Source organism: Plodia interpunctella, chromosome 21 (genome assembly GCF_027563975.2).
Source record: "Plodia interpunctella isolate USDA-ARS_2022_Savannah chromosome 21, ilPloInte3.2, whole genome shotgun sequence".
Taxonomy (NCBI): domain Eukaryota; kingdom Metazoa; phylum Arthropoda; class Insecta; order Lepidoptera; family Pyralidae; genus Plodia; species Plodia interpunctella.
Window position 1 is genome coordinate 6471459 of NC_071314.1, and position 27108 is coordinate 6498566.

General features: G+C 33.9%; 1 protein-coding gene across 2 annotated transcripts in view; it reads left to right on the forward strand.

Annotated features, from left to right (window-relative positions):
• The window catches only part of LOC128679315 (uncharacterized protein), a 71382-nt gene that overhangs the window by 25708 nt on the left and 18566 nt on the right, over positions 1–27108 (forward strand). The window contains exon 2 of one of the 2 annotated variants that reach the window (XM_053761453.1): positions 2896–2940. The exons of the other annotated variant lie outside the window; for it this stretch is intronic. The gene's annotated coding sequence lies outside the window, so the exon portion shown is untranslated. The remainder of the gene's footprint in view (positions 1–2895; positions 2941–27108) is intronic. 2 annotated transcript variants of the gene reach the window in all.

The following is a 27108-nucleotide window of genomic DNA, read 5'->3' on the forward strand; positions in this document are numbered from 1 at the left end:
TAATTTGTATTATTTAATTGTTACTATGTTGTTGTAATAAATTTTGTGTTTGGCCCAAGTATGGTGCAGTATCCTCGTAACATATGTAATTGATTTGTGACGTCAATAAGTGATGTATATCATCCTAAATTGAATAAAGAATTTTGAATATGAATTTGAATTTGGATTTGAAATAAACATGCCAAGGTTAATTTACATTAAAAATATATAAAATAACGTTTTATTTTTTTGTTAAATTTAACGTCAAAGTACTGTAAGCTTTTAAATCTAATTGAAATAATTAAGTAATTACCAACTTTTTGGTAAGCCTTATGACAATTTTATTTGAATCAATCTGACAAAAGGCATTTGTATAAAATGTATGAAAACTTTGCCGTTAAAATGGCTTTGTTTATGAGTGGATCAAAATCAACAAAAACTAAAAATAGAATAACTGAGCTGCGAGACTTGGGTTTTTACATGTTTTTGATGGCATTTGTATGATTAGGAACAACATTGAAAAAATTAGCGCGATAATTATTTTTTTAATTGCATTCGAATTTTGCATATATCTCCCGCTGGACTAAAACCACAGCCTAAAGTAAGGACTATGAATGATTTACATATAATTTAATACTCCTGTGTATAGTAGTTTTGTTATCCGCTTTGGATGCAGAGGTCAGCTCAGTAATTTCTAATTTATATTCTTTAATGGGAGTAGGTACGCTTAGCCTTTCAAACAGAACACTTATGTAAGGTGTGTTTAATTAAAATGTATTAGATGAACGAAGACAACGCTTTTTAGTGTCAATACGCATGTGTTCAGTTGACCATCCAAAAAATATGTCCTACCTGTATGAAAATTATAACGTCACTTTATTCGTTATTTGAATCATGCATAATATCATGATTTTTCAATCGTGGCCAATTTATTCGCGAATAAAATTTCGCGAATATTTTTTTATGGAAATAAATATTCAAATAAAACTTTATTCGATTGATGCCCGTCTCTGTAACAAGGTTCGTAGTTATTGTCACGTAATTCATCCAACAAATCGTTCATACATCGTGCAAGTTGAGATAAAAGTAACTATGAATTATGCGGGGACATGCTCCCGTGAACAAATATAGCAGAGATTGGCTACAACCTTGTTACAGCGCAATATGGTCGGGTTGCACGGGACACATGGATGGAAAAATCATTGCATTTTTTCCAATCTCTCTCTTTTTCTCTGCGAAAAAAAAAAGAAACTTTGATGTTTTGATAATTTAACAATGATTTTACGGCAGCCTAACGCGGTTGACGTTACGCTGCCTCATAGGAAATGTTGTTTTTGACAAATAAAAATCAACAAAGATTGGCAGTTATTGCAACAAAGATTGACACTAAAGTTTTTTTTTTATTTACAAGCGGCCACTCTCGGCTTCGCTAACATATTAGATTACGAGTATACAGCTAAACATTCGTCAGTTGTTTTAGAGCTTTTCGCAAACTGACAGACAGACGCGACAAAGGAGGCTTTATAATATGTTATTATGTGAGAAACTATCTTTGTAGATCTAAATATTCACAATGCAATCAAATATGACTATTCCCCTAGAACAGAATCTTGGAAAAAAAGGAAACATAATATTGGCCCTCATAGACAAAACTCATTGGCCAGTATAACGATCTGTGTGTAGCATTGCAATTAATGACGTCACACGCAGCACAAATATTGATATCGCATTCAGCCAGACAAAAGTCAGGGTGTTATTTTTATTGGTGACACTGTGCGCGCGATTGCTACCCGAGTCATGACGTCCTGGTAGCAAAAATTATTTTAATACTGTGAATCAAGAGCATTTTATTACACACATACAACTCTCACACATAAATAATTTATTACACATATACAATAAATAGCAGTAGTACCTAATAAATTTAGTACGATTATATTAAAAAAAAATAATAATCTAGTTGTAATCAAACTTTGTAAGTTCGTTTTTGTAAATGTATTATAAAGAGTATATTTTATTTACTCTTTTTTCAAATCAAAATTAAGGGTCACTTATTTTTTTATACATTGTACTAATTTATTTTTATTTTAAAATTCAAATGAATGAAGGCCCAGCTATTTAAATTCAATTCCCAATTTCAAATCCCACACGTATAGATGACGAAATTAATTTCAACATAACTGGATCAAACTACGTCCAATATTTAATTCTCTAGCGATTTCAGAATTATTTCTCGAATCGTATTACATGTAAAAGGTAATTTCAATTGGTCTAGGAATATTGAAAATACAGATGTAAATTTTTCGTGGAAATGTAGTAGTAACATTTATTTTATTTTTACTATACAAAATTCTGCATATTCATTCATGTTATTTAAATAAATTTATTGATTCATTTCTCTTTTTGTATGTACCTATTAATCATTATTTTATGCGCAAACGTCTCTCTACATCTTGAAGAGTCCGCTAGAGCCTCATCTGTGATGTTTATAAAAAGAATATCTTTTACTTCTTTATAGCAAATGTTGTGAAGCTCTGTTCAAACTGAGGGGAATCCCACGCGGGACGAGGGACGCGATTCGCCCGCGAATTGTGTCTGATTTAGCTTGACCTGTTATCAAAAAAAAAGGTTATAGCTTGATTCTTGATAAAAACTTTGATATAGTATATATATATATATTATTCTGGCATGAAAATATATGTAAAATCTTATTTATCTTTTCTCTTTTGAGTAAAAAAACTGTAAAATCGAAGCATTGAGAGTTGGAACCCATTGTCTCTCATAAAAATACCTCAGCTCACTATCAAAAACCTCTGGTTTTCCGAAATTGTGAAACGAAAAATAATCGGATTCGCCTCAGTTTAAACAGTGCTTGAATATTCCGACAAAAACCTAATAAAAAAACCACATTTTCAGGTGATCAGTAGCAGTATTAAGTTGTCAAGCGTGAAATACGTTCTGGTAAGTAAACCTTACAAAATTGTTATCAAAACCGCGTGTCGAAGAACACCGCGAATTTTATACAAAGCCGCCGCTCGGAACCGCGTTATTAATTTTGAAGCGTAATTTATGAGGATATATTAAAGTGCCTCTTAAGAAAGAATTAAAATTGTGTAAGCTTTTGATAACGTTGTTGGCATGTTTTAATATTTAAATTGTTCAAGCTTTATGGGAGTTTTAATATTCGGTATCCTGAATGGAGAATAGCTGCGGTGTATGTGGAGCTCCAAATGAAGAGAATTAGAATTTTTCACATACAAAAAACTTTTTATGAAAATATATTGTCCGGTGATCTATTCCAAAAATGCCTGTATACTGTGAAAACTAATCTAACTATCAATACTATAATAAAACTATCAATACTGTGAAAAATAAAGAAAAAAGTAGGAAGCGGAGACTGGGTGTATTTTGATTGCTTCTTCAGTTTCAAACGTCTGATGAAGCAACCGGGAAAACGCTCAGATGAGAGAGATAGAGAGAAAATGATCGGTCACTAAATTGGAACAGGTACCTGAATGATATTATAATCGAATCAATAAAAATCGTTGCTTTCAGAAAAGTTTTTTGAGTCTCAAAATGTAAGTATAAGTTCAAAAAACCTTCGCTTCGCTTCGTCAAAAAAATACATATTTCGGCTGAAAATTGTCAAACACACACGAAACTCATTATAAGATGACGGCTCATGAAGATTTATTTACTACCGCGACACCACATTTACCGTGACAGCAACCTCTTCTCCATTGATAATAATCTGCTATAGGAGACACATCATAAAATACTACTAGCTATAGTATAGTAAAATATCGTCTTTATTTTAAATATGTAAAATTTATATGAATTTCGTCATTTTTAAAGTGAGACACCATATTTTTTTTTTTACGTTTGTGTTCAGGAAAAATTAGAAATGACACGTTATGGGAAACAGAACGGGACACATTGTGGGAAATAGGACACGTACCGTAAGAGTGTATAAGACACGGTAAATGGAAATATTTGATTTAAATGAAATCTAATTTAAATCAAATAAATGTTACCACTTCCTGCAGAATACGGTATAAAACCTTCTTTTTATAGGGAAATTTTAGCGGGCGACGAAGCAGTCAAACGCTAGTTTCATAAGAAATTTATGTCATCAATCAATAAATATGTAATAGAATCATAATATATTTATAATTCGCTACTCAAACAAAATGATTAGTACAATATTTATATATGAGAAAAAAAACAGTATTTTATTCGTAGGCCTTTTTATTTAGTGATAAAAGTATAACAAAATTACGTCGTTACTTGAAGAACTTGCCTCAAGCCAATTCCGTATTTACTGCTGTTTTATGGAGCTGATATATGTGGTACAGTCGCCTGCATGCAAAGTTTTAGCGGTTTTATTTGTATGTACATATGAGTGACAAATTAAATTTTACATTAATTCAATTTGTAATGGCTCATCGGACGGAAGACTGAAATAAATTATTTTTTATTGATGTGCAAATGATGTACAAGAATAAAAATAACCAATTTAAAAAAAAAATTAAAAACACGACTGACGTTCCTTTTTCGCTTAATTATGTACAGTCAACATCACATCAAACTACGCAAATTCATTGCAAACTCGCCGCTATTACCGCACAATAGAGGTACATTCAGGGTATCTTGATGTGCGGTTGACTGTACGTATGGATTGGTGAGTCAATTCAGAAAATTAAAAACATATTTGCCCCCATTTTGTACACTACGAAAGTGATTTTGTATAGAATACGAATCCTGTAATTATAAATTCAGTAATCTAAACAATAGCAGACGCATTTTGAATAAGAGTATCTTTAAGTGTTAGCTTTACTACGTTTAACGAACGCGTCTAAGAACAAGTGGATTTATAGCAATCGTAAACTCATAGAGAGCAGTTTTAACAGCCCATAGCGAGCTTTCCGTGAGCTTTCCCATGATTTACGACTTTCAGAATCGCAAACACCCAACTTTCAGAATTACTTTTTATTTAATAAAGTCACACTTCGAGGTTTTTGTCATTCCATATTCAAGGAAAAGATTGGTGTAATGTAATTTAGACACTTTTCTTTTGTGAATATTTTGCAAGTGCCTAAAATAATATTTCCTTACCTTTTAGTCTACAAATCAACTTGGGGAAAGTTATCGCGTTACAAATATACATACATGCATACAAAAAATGTATTTTTGCCCCAAGTTGATTAGTAGACTTCGCTCACTTGTGGACACCATCTATGTGTTTTGTTCATATATATTCATTTTTTATCGCATTTAAAGTGCTGCATGTGCGATTTTACGGTAGACATCTCATAAAGAAAGGTCAAAGGAAAGGAAATGTGATGCTGAGTAGGGTCGTGTTGTAAAGCAAGGAATCGATGGCCGAATTTATATTTAAAAAATGGTAAGCCCTTCCGGCATAATAGGGACCAACACTGTTTGAATGAGTTTCTTTCGGCATTTCTTCTCAGCAGTGGTCGTTCCGAAATGCTAGTAGTTTGTAGCTTGGGTAAACATCATTTAATTTAGAATATGACGTGAAAAAGTGCCCGTGAAGGCCTAATTTCTGAATAAATGATTTGATTTTGATTTTGATTTTGAAATAATATACATTTCCATCGCACTGACGTGAATGATTTTGTACATTATTGTTGAAGTCAGTGCTTTTATATGTCAATCGCGACCGCTTTTGGGATTAATTCAATATAAAATACTGGAACTAATTTTCACGGATATTTACTTAGGTAATTAAATAATAAAAATAATAAATAAATATATTAGGACAAATCACACAGATTGAGCTAGTCCCAAAGTAAGTTCTAGACTTGTGTTATGGGATACTAACTCAACGATACTATATTTTATAACATATACATATATAGATAAACATCCAAGACCCGAGCCAATCAGAAAAAGATCATTTTCTATCATGACCCGACCGGGGATCGAACCCGGGACCTCTCGGTGCAGAGGCAAGCACTTTACAACTGTGCCACCGAGGTCGTCAGAATTAATTTTATTAAAGTGATCATTTAAAAAAGACTTACATAGGTTTTAACCTATATGTTTTTCTGTCAGTCAACTGAAAGGTGATGCAGTAAAACCAAAACATGCTGTAAAAACCCAAGTCTCGTAGCTCAGTTTTTCTACCGTAAAAAGTTGTGAGATCCATGTTACCAACATACCAAACCATGTTACCTACATACCAAATTTCAAGCAAATCGGTCCAGTAGATTTCGAGTGATGAGCGTTCAGACAGACAGACAAAAAATTCCAAAACTATATTTTCGTCATCTATATCAGTAACTAAGTATATTCCATGAAGAATTTAAAAAAATTCAATCCACAAATTTGGCCTTTCTTCAATTTTATTGTATGTATGTCTGCTAGAAATGCCTTAGACTTTTGATGATCGGTCAGTCAGTGAGTGAGTGACAAATCAAGAAACTTTAACAAGTTAAAATTCTTTTACTGGTTCAAATTGAATGAAATTTTAAATTTTATAGTTTAAACTTCCTTTGAAATCACACTAAAAAACAAATCACAAATCCGCATCAATAGACGTTGCGTAGTATTAAAGATATACAGAGAGAAGCTATTTCGTTTAAGTGATTGGAACAGTCAAAATTAGGATAGTTTTATTATAGTTTAGTTTTATGATCATGTACCATTTAATATTGCCCACTGCTGGGACACTGTCCTTCCATATGGATGGATAAGAACAATGAGCCATAGCCCACAATGCGGGCCACATTGGATGGGTGGATTGACTGTACTTATGATAATTTATAGGTACTGACTATATCATTATTCAAAAAGAACAATTTAATTTTATCAATATCTCCATTACTCAGACGACCACCTGACGCATCTGAATTTTTCAACAACAACGTCAACGCGTTTCTGTCTGGCGAACAAATTAATAATGAAATTACTGTATTCCCAATCTCCTTGCCGGTTCTGATCCCCTAGTACTGTCAACGGGAATTTCCCAAAGGTATTCGGGCATTGTTCCCGATCGCACCACTCGAACTGGGCTGTTTTTCAAAACTCCGGTTATTTTTTATTTACCAAGTACTTATTTACATAATAATGATATGGGGCTGTCTGACCATCGATAAATTGTAAGTAAATTGCTCAAGGAGTAAACTAATTCATAACTAAATAACTCAAGGATAAATCCTTTCTTTAACTATTTTTGCGTTTTCGACGTTTCATAGCATCAATAGATAACTAACGATACTTTTCAAAAGATTAATTAAGTCCCAAGTTTTTGGAATCCCCTCATCTGCTAGAAAAGAGATTTCCAAACGAAACGCACCTTTCCCAAACATAATTAAGAACACTCTCGATTAAATTCTCTTTCAAAGCCTTCTATTTGGTTTCTATGATACCACGAAAGCCTTAACACGTTACACACGACAGGAGTTAAAAAATGAAGTTTTGTTCTGTGTTAAAAGGAACATATCATATTATTGAGCTGTGAAATACGATGTTTGTATGCAAAGCTAATAAAGGATTAAAGTTCGATGCCAATTTGGTAAATTAATGCTTCAAATTGGTTTGGTAAATTTATTTGCAGTTTGTATGTAAACTTCAAATGGTAACGACAATGGTAGGTTCAATGTACGGCCATAAATATAATGGCCACTATTGCTAATTACTTAACAAGCCAATAAATAATCGTATAAATGTAAATTACTGTATTCACTATGGTTACATCATAGATAATGTAATTTTAACATCGTAATTAGCGCTAATAGTGTGTGGGTAATAGGTAGGTAGGTATAATATTGAGGTTAGAAAATTTGTGTAAATGTACGTAACACAAATTTCCTAACCTCAATATTATAAATTGGACAGTTCTCAATTGAATTGTAATATTAAAATTATCGTCGATACGACCGCAGGAAAAGCGTATCCTGTTTTATTCAAAATCATTTCTTTTCTTTCTTTAGAAACTTTGCGAGCAATTAACCACCTAGATGTACTGGGAGATCATGCCAGTACAAGAGCTCTAGAATCAAACTCATTAGCATTGCTACGGAATAAATTTAGAGAACACCGGGGACAAAGGATCTACAAATATCTTCAACTCGGTTATACTTACCTTAATCTATTCCTTCCTTCAGCTCTCCTGGTAGCAAAGTTAAATTTAACGTTGGTTCATTAACTTTTGTCCCATTCCTTTCGATAAAAACGACTTTCACTGTTAAAAAAGAATAAAATCTGGTTTGGCTCTGAGAATCTCGGATATTATTTGAGCAGCTCAATTAAGATCATCTAGCACCCACAGGCCACTGCATATCGAACCAATATTTATACAATGCTTTCAAAGATATGACAAAAATAAAACCACACATTTTTAAACTCATTCGTCCAAACGTTCCATTCTAAATAACACATACAATGTGTTATTACACGTCACGATTTGGTTAAATGTTCACAAAGATTTTATAATATAAGTTTTAAATTAATTTTGATATGATTTCATTACTTTTTCAAATGGACTATCCAAAAATCTTTAAATCTTGTTACAGCTGCATTGTAACAGTCTATGAATTGACATAATGATATTAAACATAATACTCATGTTACTCAGATTAAATATTTTATTTTTTCAATTTTTGTCTAATCTACCATATTGGTCGTGTACAAAACTATTTTGTTAATAAAATATAGTAGCCCCAAGGAGTGATAGACGCGATGCGGGACAAAAGGGGCAAAACGGCGCATCTGGCGCTGACGGGTGAGACGGGGAAATTGCCCGCTCACTGCCGGATTGAAGAAAGAAATAAACAAACAAACATTATTGTTTATTGATCTAGGATAATTGCCTGCCTGTTGACATAGAAATCTAGACGATGGTGAATAAACTCTAATACTATAAGTTTTAAATCGAGTTATAGCCATTAAAGTCAAATTATTATGATTTAATAATTAAGAGCTTTGATAACCAAAAATGTCGTAAAAATCAATAGGAGAGTACTAACCCAAAGAATATAGGAAGAACTGATCATCAACTGGAAAATGAAGAAAATAAACATTAAAAATACTTTGGAAATGGACATAAGACTTGTATAGCGGGTCCGATGGACACAAACCCAGAACCGCAGACAAATATTTGTGATCGTAGGTGCACATATCTGCCCGCACTGGGAATAGTACCAAGGACCTCTAAGACATTACCCCCCATATACGAATAAAATAAAATTCTTCAACTGACGGCGTGTGAGACGTGTTTTTGCACAACCTTTATAGAAAATTTATTGGGAAAAGGCGAACAGGTTTGCAGTGTGCAGTTAAAATTGATACCAGATCGATATTATTAAAACATAAATAAGTTAGATACTATAATTAGTCTACTACATACTACTAGTATATAGTAGACTAATTATTACGAATAATTTGCTGTGCTATATATGATTTGTGCTATGATATGAAGCAAATTACGCGTACACGGGCCAGTTAAAATTAGACACAACAAAAAATTTAGACAATTCTGTCGTCGTCGATTGAAAAGTGTCTGTCATTTGTTTTCCAGAATCATCAATCACGCCGTCAAATCCGTTGCGATCGAAAATAAATTAAACCGCCATTTTTTTCCCGCCATTTTAATGAAACTGTTTATCGCCGGTCTGTTTATACGCTGCCTTTGATTTTGATACGCCATTTCGTTTTTTGCAGAGAAGATAAACAAAAATTCTAAATGTTTTTGCGTCTAATAGAATAACGAAATATTAAAACATTAGTCTTCTTTTTGGAGATAGCGTAAAAATTTACCTCTGGGTGCAATATCCGTGTAACAATAATGCAATCAAGCTACTAGGCCACCATAAATGCAAATGCGATGCGATCAGGCTCCACGATTGATTGGCAATATCTGGACAAACGGTCGGCCATGCGTGCGTCTTGTTATTAATTAATACCCAGGTGCCCAGGTGGTGTACAGGAAGCCGACAATATGTGCCAAATTGATTTCCGCAATTCCGGCATTCAGTTTTGTCATTCATAATATTATTTCTTTACAAAATTTAATTTAAACGCGACTTGCTTTGTTGTTAACTATTTCAATGTTAAAATTTAACGAAAAGAAGCGTAGTTTCAGTAAATTCTACTAGGGAGCCAGAAACTTTGCGGAGCTAACAATAGCTCGGCAGAATACGTCCAGATTTCAAGCGTTGGCTTATTTTTGCAGATTTCCTCCGTATTGTTGAGGCTAGCTTTGTGACGTAAATCATAATTCTGTCTTGAATATTGTGGCCGTCTTCGTTCAATGTGGTTAAATAAATTTAAGCCAGCTTTTAGATTTAAAGTTAAGACTTTCTTATCGTCTTTGCTGTTAAGTTTCTTGGAATAAATATAGTCGGGGTTTGCATTGAGCTTGATATAGAACATTTTATTATGAATATGATTATTTTATATCAACATTGAAATGTTCGCCTACCTTTCGCCGCACGGTTCTAATCAGGCTAATGATATGTACACAACATTTTAGGTGGCCGTGTGCAAACAGGTCCCGTGTCCGTTTCCAGGTACCCTCGCTAATTAATACTGTTTTATGGGAACTAATCCAATTAATGTTAAGTTGAAACAAATTTTATTAACAACGGTCTATCACGGCTTGTTATATAAAAAGTAGATAGAAAAACGGGACAGGACAAGTTTCGGAACGAGACACGTAGCGGAAATAATAGCGGAAAACGGGGAATTGAACTAAAAATGAGTAAAATACGAATTTGAATCATAGTTATTAATAAATTATACCAGTCTTAGAATACGCGATAAAATAACTGAAATTTTACTTCGATTCCTTTTAAAAACACGCGTGCGTTAATTTCACGCGTGCGAAACCGCGGGCAAAAGTAATAACTTATATATACTATTCTTAAGCCTACTAAATATACTAACACTGTGGCACGAAATTTATATACTCGTATATAAATTTGTATATAAATTGATGACATTATTGGCGTGTGGAACATTGCCCCGCCCTGGAAGCCCTTCTTCACTCTAAATCCTCCTGTGGACGTCGTACGAAGCGACTAAGGGACACATGCCTTAACAGCTGATAGGCATCAATAGCATCCCCAAAGAGGGTTGACGTTCTGGTTGCATGCATGGATGGAAAAGAAGAGTATAAGTAGTAAGGAGGAGATCTTTGCCCAGCAGCGGGACACGTCAACTGAAGTATAAAAAAAATTGTGATGATTAAATAATTTAGTTTTGACGAAAATTATGATTTAATTTGACACATTACACTCCTTTCTGACAAACATGGCTGTCAAAAATAATATACCAGAGTTATGAGTGACTTGGAGTGCAGCGCTCGGTAATAGCAACGATTTAGCCTGTCGCCGAGCAAAAAGGACAATATCTTGGAAGATAAAAACTTTTTACGACGCCATTTCAAGCCCTTCCGAGTCCTTTGTTCAAGTGGTGTAATAAAGACTCATGAAATTAAAATTTCTAGTTTCTTTTACACTGAAATTCCTACGTTATGGTAAAAAAAATGTTTATATTTCTCTCTTCGTTATTAGGTACCTAGTCATATCAGATCACTTTAGGCGACTTGAAAATAAAATATGACATCGGTGTTAGCAATTAACACACTCGAAAAAAAGTAGACTTATTACTACATAGTATAAAACAAAGTCGGTCTAGCCAACTGTCCGTCATATGCATACTTAGATCTTTAAAACTACGCAACGGATGCCGATTGATAACTGGCCGCTAGTGTGTAATAATGTATGTATAGGTACATTTTTACGTAGCATCGTAATTACTTGCGGTGATAGAAGCTTTTTATGCGCGTGTAGAAAAAGGAGAAAGTGTTAGGTAATAACATCTAGCGTGCCTTATCTATCCATCGGGTAGATGCGGCGCGGGATTTTTTCATTACACGATAAAAAAATTGTTACTGTAGTATTTCTCACACATGAACGTAATTTGGCTTGCGTTCGGTATCGGTATTTTTCGGTATTTTTAACCATGCCGTTTGTAATTGCTCCATTGCGAGCGAAAGGCTTTTGTGAGTATTTATTTTTCCGCGTTTTATTATTGAAATTAAACGAGCGCAAAACAATAATTTTTGTTATAAAATATTGTATCGTTGAGTTGGTAGGTATCCCATAACACAACTCTCGAACGTACTTCGGGGCTAGGTCAATCTGTGTGATTTGTCCTAATAAAAATCGATCACTCGAAACTTTGTTTTTATTTAATAATTCCCTACTTTTTTAGATAACCATACCGTACTAATTACCAGTATATGTTAATGTATTTACGTTTGCATTACTATTTCTATGAAATAACTAATATTATAAATGCGATATTTCTGCAAAAGTTTGTCTGTCTGTGCGCTTTCACGTCTAAACCGTTGAACTAATTTAAAGGCTATTTTTTTTTCAAAAATTAACCCTCAAATAGTTAACATGCATAAAAAATTTAAGCTTTGGCTTAAAACTATATTTCCAAAATAAAAATAGGTCAGATAATAACATACTTGTTGTACATCAATAAAGCAAGCGTCATTTCTTTCAAGTTTCCAAAAGCGACAACTTAATTACTAGAGGCCACGCTTGCTTTTGAAACGGCTATTTTCGGGAAGGCTTGTTGACACAACCCTTCTCAGGACTGACCCTTCTAACAATGCAGGATCATATTGGTGCCGTGACTATGAACACCTGTGCGCTTATGTTAACCTGGCTCAGCAACTATTTTTTTTTAATAAATATTATTTTTTAAGACGTTCGCTTTTTTGTTTTCAAGAATTATTAATATAGGTTTTTTACCTTTTAGTTTTGGATGTCAATGAATACATCTTTTGTTGTGATGTGCAAAATATAATATGCATCCAAAATCGGCTACCACCGAAGGAACTCCTCATCAGTTTACTGCACGGACTTAATTTTTGTCACACTAACGACAACAACAAAAGTTTGTGTAAAAATGAAATATTTACAAAAAAAATACAGTTTTGGTCGCCGCTCTGTCAAGTTGTTGTATGTTTTCATATTTATATGTTTGCTCCTATGAGCCTAGCCATAGACAGCGAAAACAAGGTAGGTGTGATAGATTTTTATGTTTCCCTGATAGTGATTACAACCTCAATGAATAAATTAGAAACATAACACCTTCTCCATATCGCTCCATATGAAGGTGTAAACGATTTACCAGGCAATCATAAACCACTAATGGTATATCTCAACGCTCTCTCACACCACTTTGCATATTTTACCGTACGTTCAAAAATAGAACATAAGGGTAGGCGCACACGAGCGTTCGCACGCATGAGTGCTGATCAAACACGATTATCTGTCGGAGCGTGTGGAACACCTCGGCGGGCACGGAATATGGATTAAATAACGAACGAGCAAAAAGATATCGTGTACGTCATTTTCATGGATCTGAAAAGAAAAAGGTTTTTATGTAAGATCCGTAGACAAAAAATAATTAAATCATTTTATACTCTAAAGGTAATTGATTCAGCGGCCACGTTTGGAAAAAAAATATGCGAAAAAAAGCAACAGGTGGTTTCTGAAAACAATTTGACACTGTCCGTGGCACGAATACGATTTGAATCCATATCATTTATGTCACAGTCTAGACACTCGACCAGTAGGTACACTTAAGACTTCTAAACTCTCTATATTTTAAGCAACATAGGTTTCTATGTACAATATCTCTTTGTATTTTTAAAGCTCATAATTGTAACCTCTGTAAAAATAATTTTTGTTAGTTTTGCCTACCCATTTACAATTCCATTGTTTCGAACAAAATACCTTGTTTATTTACGTTTGATGCGTACATTAAAAAGGAGTCGATTTCTTGTCTTCTAAATTTAGATCCCTTTGCTTTTCCATACGGATAAACTAAACCAAAAAAGAAAGATTTGTCGAAAGAGAAGATTTGTCTAAATATACATTCATTTATTTCTTATAGATACCTTGCTTTTGTATCTATATTTTTTTAGTTTTCCAGTGAATAACGTTATTATAAAAGTTAACAATTCAGCTTGTGAAATTTGACAATAAAAACTTCTGAATTATGTCTACATAATATTTGCGCGTACGGTTTTACGTATTTTTTGTGTAAACTTCAAAATGAAAAGCGCCATTTTATTTGCTTGAGTACCGACTGAAAGCATCCGACCTAGATTTTTAGCTTTTCAAAAACTCAACTGAATTCAATTCAACGAAAGGAAGACAAATAAAACGTCTAAAATGAAACATTTCCTAGAGCAAAAGTGCATGTTTTTCCACTGAGAAATATAAAAGCTCACATTTAGCATAACAAAATACTGGTTAGTATTTTAGTTTTATTAATCACTAGCTGCGCTCCGGGGCTTCACTCTCGATGTACTCCAGGTTATATTCCACCCGTGTACCAAATTTCATAACAATCTGTCCAGTAGATTTTTCGCGAAAGAATAACAAACATACATACTGATACCTTGGACACATAGGATTTTTATCACGTAAGTACGCGGATTCCGTAAGATTTGAAAAAGTATGATAGTCCAAGGCCCTTTATAAAGTGTGGCGCTACTATGTATATTAAAAACAAATTTAAATTATTACAACGAAAGATAAACCGCGGGTATAACTTGTGTATCATAAATTGTACCTATTCTCGTGTATTCAGTAACTGAATTAAACTAAATCTAATTTCAATTCAGTAACTGAATTAAACTAAATCTAATTTAGCTTGTACTCGTCTCGTAAAATCATTTTAAATCGATACAGCCAGTAACAAGTTTATTTGTTAGACATATTAAAAAACCTCCGACTTTCAATATTAATTTCGCTACAACTTATGAACGGCTGAACCGATTTTGAGTTACGGTGCCACGTACACAGACAGACAGACACACTCAGTGGTCAAACTTGTTGTTTTTGCGTCGAGGGTTAAAAAATGTTTATCAAGTTCATGCCCAGCGGACCGAATACACGATTCGGTTAGCGCTGTATCTCTGAGAGATATTTTTAATTAGTTATACAGCCGTTCCTTTTCTGTGTCAGTTTCGTAACAACTTTCATTCGTGGAATGGATCAATAACCTTGGAGCTAACAAGTGAAAAACGACCAGTAAATTTCGTTCGCATGAGCGTAAAAAACCGATGCCTGCTCATTTTTATCTCTTTCGACATTCAACTGTTGAGTTCAACTGAACAAACTGTTCGTTGCTACTAATCGAAGGAAGTAATTTCAACAATGAAAATGAAATGACGTCGTGTTTATAAACGAAGAAATGAGACGACGTAATGGATACTACAGCAGTTATAGGCTGTGTATATGTTAAAATTGGCAGTGAATAAAGATAGTTCCCATGAACTAATAAATAATTTTAAGAAAATGTGGTTCCACTATCTTCAAGCGTTTTTTGTGAACCCTACTATACTTTTTCTTACGTAATTAGCCAAGTCAATTACAGGAAAAGTACAAGGACATCAACAACAACTAGTATATTATTCTATTACTGCGGCCGCTCTCGAAGGACTTCACGAGAGTTCGTGCCAGTCTTCTAACGATACTAATAAACGAACTGCTCTATTACGTTCATGTTCGCCTGGTACTATCATTGGTGTGCTGCTACCAATTGACCAAATTAGTATTTATTTCACCCTCGACTAAATTACTTATTTTTTTGTCTATGTTTTACTTCAGACTCACCCTTGACTATTGAGACACTTGAGATAAGTATTTAAGTAGATGAAATGCGACTCAACCATGATTTCACACGGGGACGTTCTAGAAGCATAATCGTCAAATCTATGACCGCACAGGCTTTCGCAAAACGACCTTTAGTCGTAAAATGTCTCTTGGTCTCTTTTGCAAAATGTCGCGATAGGAACTAAGATGTGCTAGAAAGTAGCTAAATATTTAATGAATCACTCACATCACTTTAATCAATTCACCCATAGATTTCATGGAAAACGAACTTCACCTAACATTATACTCTATAGGTAATAAATCTCTAAAATTTCCTAATAAATATGCGTAGCATATTTCCTTGTCAATGTATCTAAAGTATTTCTCGAAAGCCACGATATCTTTCCCCGAAAGAAATCTGCAATAAACGTGTCAAAGCCTTTTCCTAAAGGAAATGGAATCGCATTGTCGGGCCTTCGCCCTCAATCGATACGGGTGTTTATTTTAAATTACCTACTTCACAAGCTTCTAATAATACGATGAAACTAACAAAAATAGAAATCATTTTAAATAAATATTTGTCACTTTCGATTCGCTTTTATAATGTCAGCTAGAAACTATCGTAATTCATCTAATTTTGGCGGATTGGGCATACAATGCTGGCATATAATTGCGGTAAATAAAAGCTATGTTTTTTCATTCGCGTCGGCATCTGTTATTTACGGGGGATCTTTATGTGACTAATAGAAGCCAAAACATTTTTTTTTTTAATTTTTCGTCGGTCTGTATTTATGTTTGTTCGTGCATCACGTAAAAACTTTTTCATAGTTGTATTGCGGATGTACTAATTTGAATTCTGATAATTGCTTTCATCGCAATACGTTGCTTAGAACCCGAGACATTGACAATAATAACTTATGGGCGGACGCACGAAATAAACGCGGGAGAAGTCGCAAGTAAAAGCAAGTTGTTTCAATAAAGCCTTAGTCCACAGCCATAACAAGCTCGCAGGGGACCACAAAATGGAAGTAACAATGCAGAAGCATTGTTACGTCATGCTAAAACCGCTTCTATTTACAATACACGGTTAACGGTAAATGGGTCGAAGCCGAAGGGACAAAGTCGGTTTTAGCAAACTTAGCTTATAGTACAGCCAGACTGTGATAAAGTGACTTAAAATAGTGACTATCGGTATAAAATTTTTTATGTTATATTTGTCTCTAACTTGTTTGCAAAATACGTGCTTCTATAAATAAAATTTTGCATAAAGGCGTGACATATATCCAATTCGTGTATAAAAGCATAAAATATGACGCATAATGTACAGAATAAAAGAACGGTAAAGGCGACACTTACAACGCACACGGGACGAGACACAGATTTTTGGTTTGTTAAAAAAATAATTAAATATCAATTAAAATTACTATTAAAACCTCCAATCAATTATAATGTCCAATCAATTCAAAAGATCCTACGGTGAATTTAAAAAACATAAATTTCCAAAAAGAAAATAACAGGTTTATATAAAACACGGATTTGCTTAGAAGAGTTTGAAAAATCTTTTTGTGTTATAAAAGTCATTTAATTGTGTTTCTGAATTGACAAAATGTAGTTATAAATTAAGAATAAGATATAAAAGGTATCTCTAAGTCCGCCCTTTTGCATTTTTTTTGTAAAAAAAGTTAAAGAAACAAATTAAAATCTTAAATTAATCCCTACCATCTGAATTTCCATGTCACCTTAAAAGCAAAGTTTTTAACCCACCGAGACTTGGATGCTGCTGCTACTTAACTATCAGTTGCATCAGAAACGGTCGTTATAACGAGTGCCCTACCATTGTTATTCGTGTAATTCTGAAAATAATAAAGAGATGAAATCATTCTGGAATCGAGCGGGAATTGAACCGGGCGTGTGCTCCCTGTCCATGTGTATCCGGGATACTTTTTGCTAACTGAGTTATCGAGACTACGCCAGTTCGTATGCTGGCAATTATGTATGTTTATGTCATTATTTCCTGGTACTATCGTAAATGCAAAAAGTTTGATGGCAAATGTGAAATCTGCTGAATGGAATTTGGTACAAGGGTTAGAATATATATCCTAGAATAGCGCATCGGGTACATTTTTATCCTGAATTTCCTACGGGAGTAATGCTAGTTATGACAAAAATCTAGGTTTTGTGTTAAAACATACATTCATTACAAATTATACACTCATGTGTCGCCTCCACAGACTACGTCCTGTGTAATGTGGTGTCCTGTGTGTCCCTCGACTGGACACGCATGTACTTGTACGTACAACCCCACAAACTATGCTGTGGCGATAGGGAGGTAACTGGCCTTCACAAATTAAAACGCCAAAGTCCACTCACAAAGAAGATCCTGAAAGTTCTATAAGAGCGTTCGGAGTAATATAAAATAATGTATATATATAATTATTTGTCTGTCGGTCTTTATAAAAACACAGTATAGTGGCATGTTTGGCTACCAGGCGAACAGAAATTCAAAGAGATAGAAAAATAAAGTTCATATTGCGTAATCCTTTTCAGAGCCAGTGGTAGGCCCCTGTGAATCTATGTCGAGAGCACTCCTTAGGTTATTCTCCAGCAGCGATACTATTCCAATGTTGAGAGCCTTTGTATCGCGGTTTCTGCTGTATTTTAAACCTTTGGAGTGAACATTATGACCTTTTGAAGTTTCGAGTGGGAATAGGGACCTGAAGGATCGGATTCTGTAAAGATTAATTCTGGTGTAAATAGATATATGCTTCAGATCAACAATTTAGTATAGTACCTACATTCAACAGATATATGTAAAATAAATAGTTAGTAAATCTAAATAGTCAGATAACATTGTTCAGGTCAAGGGAAAGCGACGGTTCAAACCCACCCACATGCCACATTAATTTGTATACCAATCTGTCTCAAGTATGGTAGTTTTCATAGACCACCACTTGCCGAAGTCCCGAATCATGACGTGGAAACCAGCACACTAGTTAACATTTTAAGTTCACTACCGTGTGCGATTACTTGCCAATAGACGTGGTAGGTAATCGTATAAATCATGTCAAATACCTTTAGGCGACTTGAATAAAATCTGACACCCGTGTTGCCATTATCACAGTCGAAAAGAAGACTATATCTGAATATTTTTTGTTGAAAATGTCAGAGTACTGATTTTATTGCGTGTGCTACTTTGGTACTTCTTTAGATATTGTACAGTCAACAGCACATTCATTGCAAACTCGCCGCTATTACCGCTCTACATAGGTTCATGCAGGGTAACTTGATGTGCTGTTGACTGTACGTGTTGTTGATTTTTATAGGATGTGTTCTCACGTATAAGTCAAATGTAAATTCCTTTATAAGAATCTTAAAAAAAAAATCAAAAATAATATCATATCCATGCTAATATATTATTATATAAAGAGGGAAGATTTGTATTTTCGTTTGTAATGAATAAACTCAAAAACCACTTGGTCGATTTTAATGAAATTTGACACAGAAATAGGCGAAACCTTCAGACATTGGCTACTTTTTATTTTGGTTTTACCCGAGCGAAGCCGAGGCGAGCCGCTGGTAATTAATAAAATAAATCCTTAATTAATACGACTTTAGAAGCCTGATCCAATGTTACAGTTAAAGACATAAAGACGTACACTCTATACGTGCAAAAACCGGAACCGGCAATACCTAGAAGTAGACGTGAAATTTCCGGCGAGCCGTCCGTTTGCAGTGTCTCACGGTTGCAGCCCTCGGGGTTAATGACCGCTGGAGAACTGCATTTTAAAACAGACTGTAGTTTTTTATTGTTGCTTTACCTTTGAATTCTTTTAACTGCACTCTTAAAAGAAAGAAACATGAGTTTTATTATGTTTGCCTGTGTTTAAAATAAAATGTATTTAACAAAATGAAACACGACAATCAATTGTCACTTTAATTGATCTATCTTTAACCCCCGACGGAAAAATAGGGGTGTTATAAGTTTTACGTATCTGTCTGTGGCATCCCATACGGATGAACCGATTTTCGTTTAGTTTTTTTTTGTGACATAGATAATTTTATCACGAGTGTTCTTAAGCATGTTTCATGAATATCTGTTCAGCTGTTCAAAAGTTGTAGCGATGTTAATATTGAAATTTGAGGGCGGGGGGGGTTTAATTTGTCTAACAAATAATTATATAAATATGTCGTTGTTAAAAAATATTTTATAATTAGAATAGTATTTTTAATTAGTAACACGTAGTATTTTTTTGACTGCAACAAATACAACACTTGTGACCACGGCCATAGTTTTTTTTTGTTTTATATGCAACGTATCAAACCTACACCAGATTTTAAGTAGACCATCCGCTACACAACTGTTAAAACCGTATCAAAATCTATCTAGTAGTTATTGCATGAAGCGCTAACAAAGGCAGATTTTTACGACCTCGGTGGCGCAGTGATAAAGTGCTTGCCACTGAACCGAGAGGTGGGTACCTCTCGGTTCAGTGGCAAGGTTCGAACCCAGGTCGGGTCATAAATTTTTTTTTTCTGATTGGCCCGGGTCTTGGATGTTTATCTATACATGTATTTGTTATAAAATATAGTATCGTAGAGTTAGTATCCCATAACACAAGTCTCGAACTTACTTTGGGGCTAGCTCAATCTGTGTGATTTGTCGAAATATATGTATATATCAAAAATAAAGCTTTTATTCGCAAAATATGTGATAAGTAGTTGAAATACTAAATTCTCAAATATAAATACATAGCCCACTTACGGTTTTATTACATGTATAGATTTCTAGCTGCGCCCCGGGGCTTCGCTCCCGTGGGAATTTCGGAATAAAAAGTACCCTATATGTGTTATTCCAGATTATATTCTATCCGTGTACCAAATTTCATAGCAATCGGTCAATCTCACAAACTTTCGCATTTATAGTGTCAGTAGGTCATTAAGCACTAAGCAGCTATTATAAAATATGATGAACATAACAAATGACTTGGTCCAATGAATATAATACGATTCATTATAATAATTTCAATTACATTTTGCACTCAAATGCACTAAATAATGCAAAACTGCAGAACTACAGCGCGTTACCACCAAAAAGTTTATGAATAATACATACAAATCCTAATTTTGAATGCGGTCCATGAATCGCAAATTGCTGTATGTTCGCTGTGAACATGTTTAGGACTTTTTGTTTTGTAATTAGTTTTATACAGACAGACTGGATTGACTGAATGTAAACTTTATAATACTAACTTTTGGCCGCGGCTTCGCCCTTACGTGAATTTGCCACAAATGTTCCATTTATGTTTTTTTCGGGATGAAAGGTCCCTATGTCCTTTTCAGTACTTCAGACTACATACTTAATTATGTACATTTAAATTTCAAGAAGATTGGTTAAGAAGATACGTAAAGCGTGAAGAGGTAACAAACAAAGTTATTTTCGCATTTATAATATTAGTTAAAATAAATATCTGTACTATTCTTAAAGACAAACTAAAATCATTTATCGAGAAATAGACGACGCTTCCTGGCTTCGCTAGTGTAAGAACATCATAACTTGTGCAATTAAACCTTCCTCAGGAGTCACACTATCTATTGGTGAAAACCGCATGAAAATCCGTTAAGTGGTTTTTGAGTTTATTGCGAACAAACAGACAGACTCTGCAGAGGACTTTGTTTTATAATATGTAAGGATAAGAATGAAACTTACACACAGATACTTTTTCCACGTCAAATTTTATGTTATATACTTTACCCGAGCGAAGCCGGTACGGTCCGCTAGTAGATATATATCTAGATTTCCCGATAGATGATATGATAGCAAAATGAAATAAAACAGACACAGTATGAGAGAAAGCAAATATTAATTTTAAGCCATGCATTTAACGGGGCAATTAAAATTTTGTCATAATATTTGGTTTTCAGTCATAAAATGACTTTAATGTGTATATTTCATTCGTTTATTTTAATAATAGCACTAGCTTTTGCCCGTAGCATCGCGCGCGCCTACTTTATGTCGACTATTGGACTATTATTTATTTCGATATATTATTGTCAATATCTCAGTAACGTATCTCTATGTAACCTATACCAGATTTTGAGTTTGAGCATCCGCTATACAACATACCGCGTGAACAAACTAACACACAAACAGAGAAACATAAAGAATAAATGAATAATGAATATTTCAAAAACGACTGAACCGATTTTGAAGCCCCACGAACTTAAAAATTCTATTGGCATATCACACACACACACACACATTTCTCTCTCTCTCTCACTTCTCATCGTCATCACGCACACACACATTCGTCATCAAATCAAATGTGTTATCGCTAACACTGGTGTCAGATTTTATTCAAGTCGCCTAAAGGCATCTGACATGACTTACGACTACTCACCGCCATCTAGTGGAAGGTAGTCGCATACACACTAGTGAACTAAACTGTCCACCAGTGTGCAGGTTTCTTCACGATGTTTTCCTTCAGGTAGTGCAGGTAGTGGCCTGTGAAATATATGAATCAAATTGGTATACAAACTCATATGTACGAGTACGATGACAACCTGAGACCTTTCGATTCACTGGCGGTTGTCTTAACCATTACACCACTTCATATATACTTTATACTTATCTATGTTATAAAATATAATATTTCCAACTGTACCTTAACACAATTATCAAATATACTTTGAGGCTAATTGAAACTGTGTGATATCCCAATATATTTATCATTTATTACCAATAAGTTGATTACGTAACAAATTTACATAACCTACATGCGTATTATATTCCCTCGGTGAAGCTCTGTGAACAAACTATATAAAGTACAAAGATTAAGTCACCCAACATAATTGCATATGTAACAAAATCCGAAATTTTTATTAGTTGCAACATTTGATGTATTTTCATGCGTTTTTGTTCTGTAATTAAACTACCTACCTTCGCCACAGAACATTAACGGTACACACACTACTATGATACAAAAATTAAACGAAGTTTTATTAAGTCAGAATAAATTATAGTTGTTGTGGCGTATACGTTTTCATCACGGACAAAGCCGCGGCCAAATGCTAGTCTACAATATATCATCCGCATTTCCTACTATTTTATTATGGTTAATTTAATTTTATCTATGATCCTAGCTAATATTATAAATGCGAAAGTAAGTTTGTTTGTTACTCCTTCACGCTCTATCTACTCAACCAATCTTCTTGAATTTTGCATATATATAGTTTGAAGTGTGGAGAAGGATATAGGATACCTTTCATCCCGGAAAAATAACTATTCCCGTGGGAAAATTACGCGGGCGAAGCCGCGGGCTAAAGCCAGCTCAGTATAAAAGGATTTTCTTGGGATAACTCCACCATTGTACAATTTTGCTTATTATTTGAAACAGATTTATTCTTTTTTATGTTCAACAAAGATTATATTTAAGACAAATACAATCTTACTTCCATATTTTTTTCAATGAGGTCTGTCATATAAAAAATGTATTTTTATCGAAAAAAACGGGTTGCACTCCGGGAGTGCAGGCAGAAGTGAAAACTTGAATATCAACGTTGTGCATTTTTGACGTCTTATGAATTTTCGAGTCCTCACGCGAGTTTAACTTTTTTTTACCCATCACAAAAAGCGATGCACAACGCCGCTTAAGTATTTTTCACTTAAAATGTAAATTGCAAATACAATAAACTTAAAATATAAATTTCAGATACAATTTTTACACCCTCAATATTTTGTGAAGGTTAATTTCCAACATTGCAAATATTTACGGGCATACGTTTCTCATTTATGTTTATATATACTTACTTATTTACTTTGATGACACTGTGTCCACCATTTTATAATTAAACAAAAGGTTTGTGCGCTCAGTTTGTTTGTTTGTTTGTGCTAACCTCGAAAAGCTTTATTTTTACAAGTTTTCATTTAAATTCACATAAAATGCAATATATGAATAACTTGATGTTGCCCGGGGCTTTGATCCCGTGAGAATTTAGAGATAAAATATAGCCTCTAGCAATCTTGGACAATGTACCTTTCAAATGGTGAAATATTTTTTGAAATAGATTCGTTAGTTTCGGAGGTTACCCACCATACAACAAACTCACAAACGCTTATCTCTTTATAATAATAGTATATAATATATATATATATATATATTGAATACAAAATCTAATATAATAACTTTTTAATTACTTAAAATACCATAACGATTATTTTATGTCTCGCTCTCATCCTCGATTCATTCGGGGCTGTGACGCTCCGAAACCCAGGGTTCGCGTAAAAAAATCAACCGTTAAATTTTGAAGATTTTGCTAAGAAAGAGAAAGAAGAGTTGAAAGAGTTCAATTCAATGCATCAGTCAATCGATATTTTCCATTGCAAATTTGCTTAAAACCTTCGAAAAAAATTGAGAAAATTGATGATATGAACTTCGATTGCGTGAGAATCGGGCCCCAGGTCACGTGTCCTGACGCGAGTTTAACATTTTTTGCCCATCACAAAAAGTGCACAACGTCACTAAAGAAATTTCACTTCAAAAAGGTTGAAGGAGACGACCAATGAGCAAACTTCACTAATTGTACAAGCAGTGAACTAGCCCGAACCACGCTCGTATTAAGTACGGAATCTAATCAGGCAAAACTAATAAACGGAATTAGCAGCTGCGACCCAGAAAGTTGACTCTTACGGTGACCATTGAGCAAAGATACGTACAGAGTATATATACGTACTTCTTATTTTCGAGTGTGTTTATTTATTTATAAATTTATGTACACACAAAACTTATAAAATTGAGTATTAGTATTATAAAATAGAGTGTTATTTCTGACACTAATGACAGATTATATTCAAGTCGCCTAAAGGCGTCTGACATGACTTTACGACTGCCTAGTGTCAAGTGAGATCGCATACACACGAGTGAACTTAAACTGTCAACCAGTGTGCAGGTTTCCTCGCGATGTTTTCCTTCTATACATTTGGTGATTTCTGATACATTTGGCATTATTTTGTCCAGATGCTCAGTCGATGGTACTGAACAACTTAACGTATGGAAGCAACCTTGAAATTGCGAAAAAGAATCAGCTGAAGTTAGATATTTAATTTTGTATAGAATATCTGATGTGTTTTTCGCGATTTCGGAGTTACCCCCATAATAAAATTTGTTCAGAATCATGAACTGAGCGTGTAGACAAAATATTGGCAATGTATTAAAAGTCACCCTGTGTACACACGCAATGACTTCGTCATATGTAAAGCGGGAAAGCGGTCAATGGTCTACTTCAGTCATGTCGAAGCAGTTAGAAGTTGTAGCCCCGATTGTAGCAATGCTACGAGTCGTAGCTCCAGTCGTAGCAAGTCTACGAGAACTGTTTACAATCATTTATTTATATATTCCCTTTTTCTCATTATAGAAGGGAACATTTCATATCAACAACAATACATGCACACGTTTAAACTTGACTAGAAACTAATAACCAAAACTAGATAAAAAATAAAATTTCACAAAAAAGTAAATTTTTAATCTTTAGATTTGTTTTTATATTAGCAGTAGCTTCGCCCGCGTAAATTTTCCACGGGAACAGTTATTTTTCCTGTATAAAAAGGTACCCGTATGTCCGTATCCATAATTCAAACATGTATGCAAAATTTCAAGAAATTTGGTCGAGTTAAGAGCATGAGGATGTAACAAACAAAACAAAGTTACTTTCGCATTTATAATATTAGTTAGGATTAAAATTTTACAGCTCATTAATCAAACATAATAATAACAAAAATATAAAAGTTGAATATGGATATTATCTTAAATATTACATCATGCACTCCGGAGTTACAGGATCTTAGAATACCAAACTACCATGTGTGTGTGCACACTTCGACCTTACTTGAGATAATTGCCGGCTTGCGGCTGTCTCCGAGAATAATCTTCTATTCGTACTGAATTGGTTACATGCTAAAGAATAAAAAGATTTTCAAGAAAAATTACCTACATACTTACTTACCTACATACGTATGTATATATATATTTTTTTAATCTCTCTCTGTCTCTCTCATAACGTAAAAAAGAATATTGCTTCATTTTATTATTACTTCGTAAACATCGTTCAAACCGAATGATAATAAAGCACATTTTCCAGCCAGCTATGGAAACGCTGGCCGAAATCGAATTACAATCGAATTACGATCGAATCAAACGTATATCCACATATATTATTCCAAAATCGTTTCTGTCACGAGAAAGAAGACATATTGCTTCAAATAAATGGTGTTATGTTAACCGATTTCAAGAATAGTAGTATTTTTATTTTTGTAATTTTGTTCTTACTATGGTGATATTGCTAATGTCGCTTGAGGAAGCTTGTAGCCAATAATTTAGTAAACAGATCGCAAACAAATTAGTACACATTACATTATAGGTTTTATTGTGATATATTAGGCACCTGTATTAGACACTAGGATTCTCTTAAGGTGATATTATTTTAGATTTACACATTACACATGTATTTCTTAGTTAGGAATTGAAATATTTATACTAACAGACACATACTGTCCGTACAGACGTATACATAAATCGTGTATACATGACACTCCTATTTGTGTAATCGAGTAAAAATTTAATCACAAGTCCTTCGGCATTCGAATCTCATTGGACCTAACGAATTTATTTTATTAGCAGCAAAAACGCAGAGTTTTCAATTTGAACAAAATTGTTACCTTACAACGGGGGAAAAAATATTCGTTTTGAATTCGGAACATCCCAACTTCTTAAATTGTAATTTTTTCCTTCACTTTTTTATTGCGATGTTTTTTGAGATTTAGTGAAGTGAAAATTCAGTATAATATTTTATTTTGTTATTCACAAAGCCAATTGGCTTTGTGAAATAAAACCACCTACCGAGTACTTACTTACCAAGTACTTCCATTAAAAACTTGGCTATATATTTTATTATTCTCATAAACAATCTCTGTTTTGAATTGAATAAATACGTAATTCAAGAAAAAAGAACATAGGTTTCCGATCTTAGGTATCCGTAATGATAAATATTATTAGTAATTTAAATTATATATATATAATCACAAAATCTATCTTACTTTTCTCATTATCTACTTGTACAATCGACCGCAAATCAACCTGCTACATAATAAACCCAGTTTTGCCACTAATACCGCGGCATAGAGGTCTGTGAAGGGTAACTATGTGTTAACTGTACAAATATTTTCATTTTCCAACTCCAGACTAATCAAAGGGAATTATAATCTACTAATATAATATAGAATATCGATATATCTTACTTCCTTCCTCTCGATATGAACATCGCATAGTTTCGTGAGAGGAGGTGGTTTGACTAGACGTAAATTACATACATCCTAACTGATATTATAAATACGAAAGCAAGTTTGTTTGTCACCTCTTCACGCTCTATATACTGGAGCAATCTTCTTGAATTCTTGCATCCATGTAATTTGAAGTATGTAGTA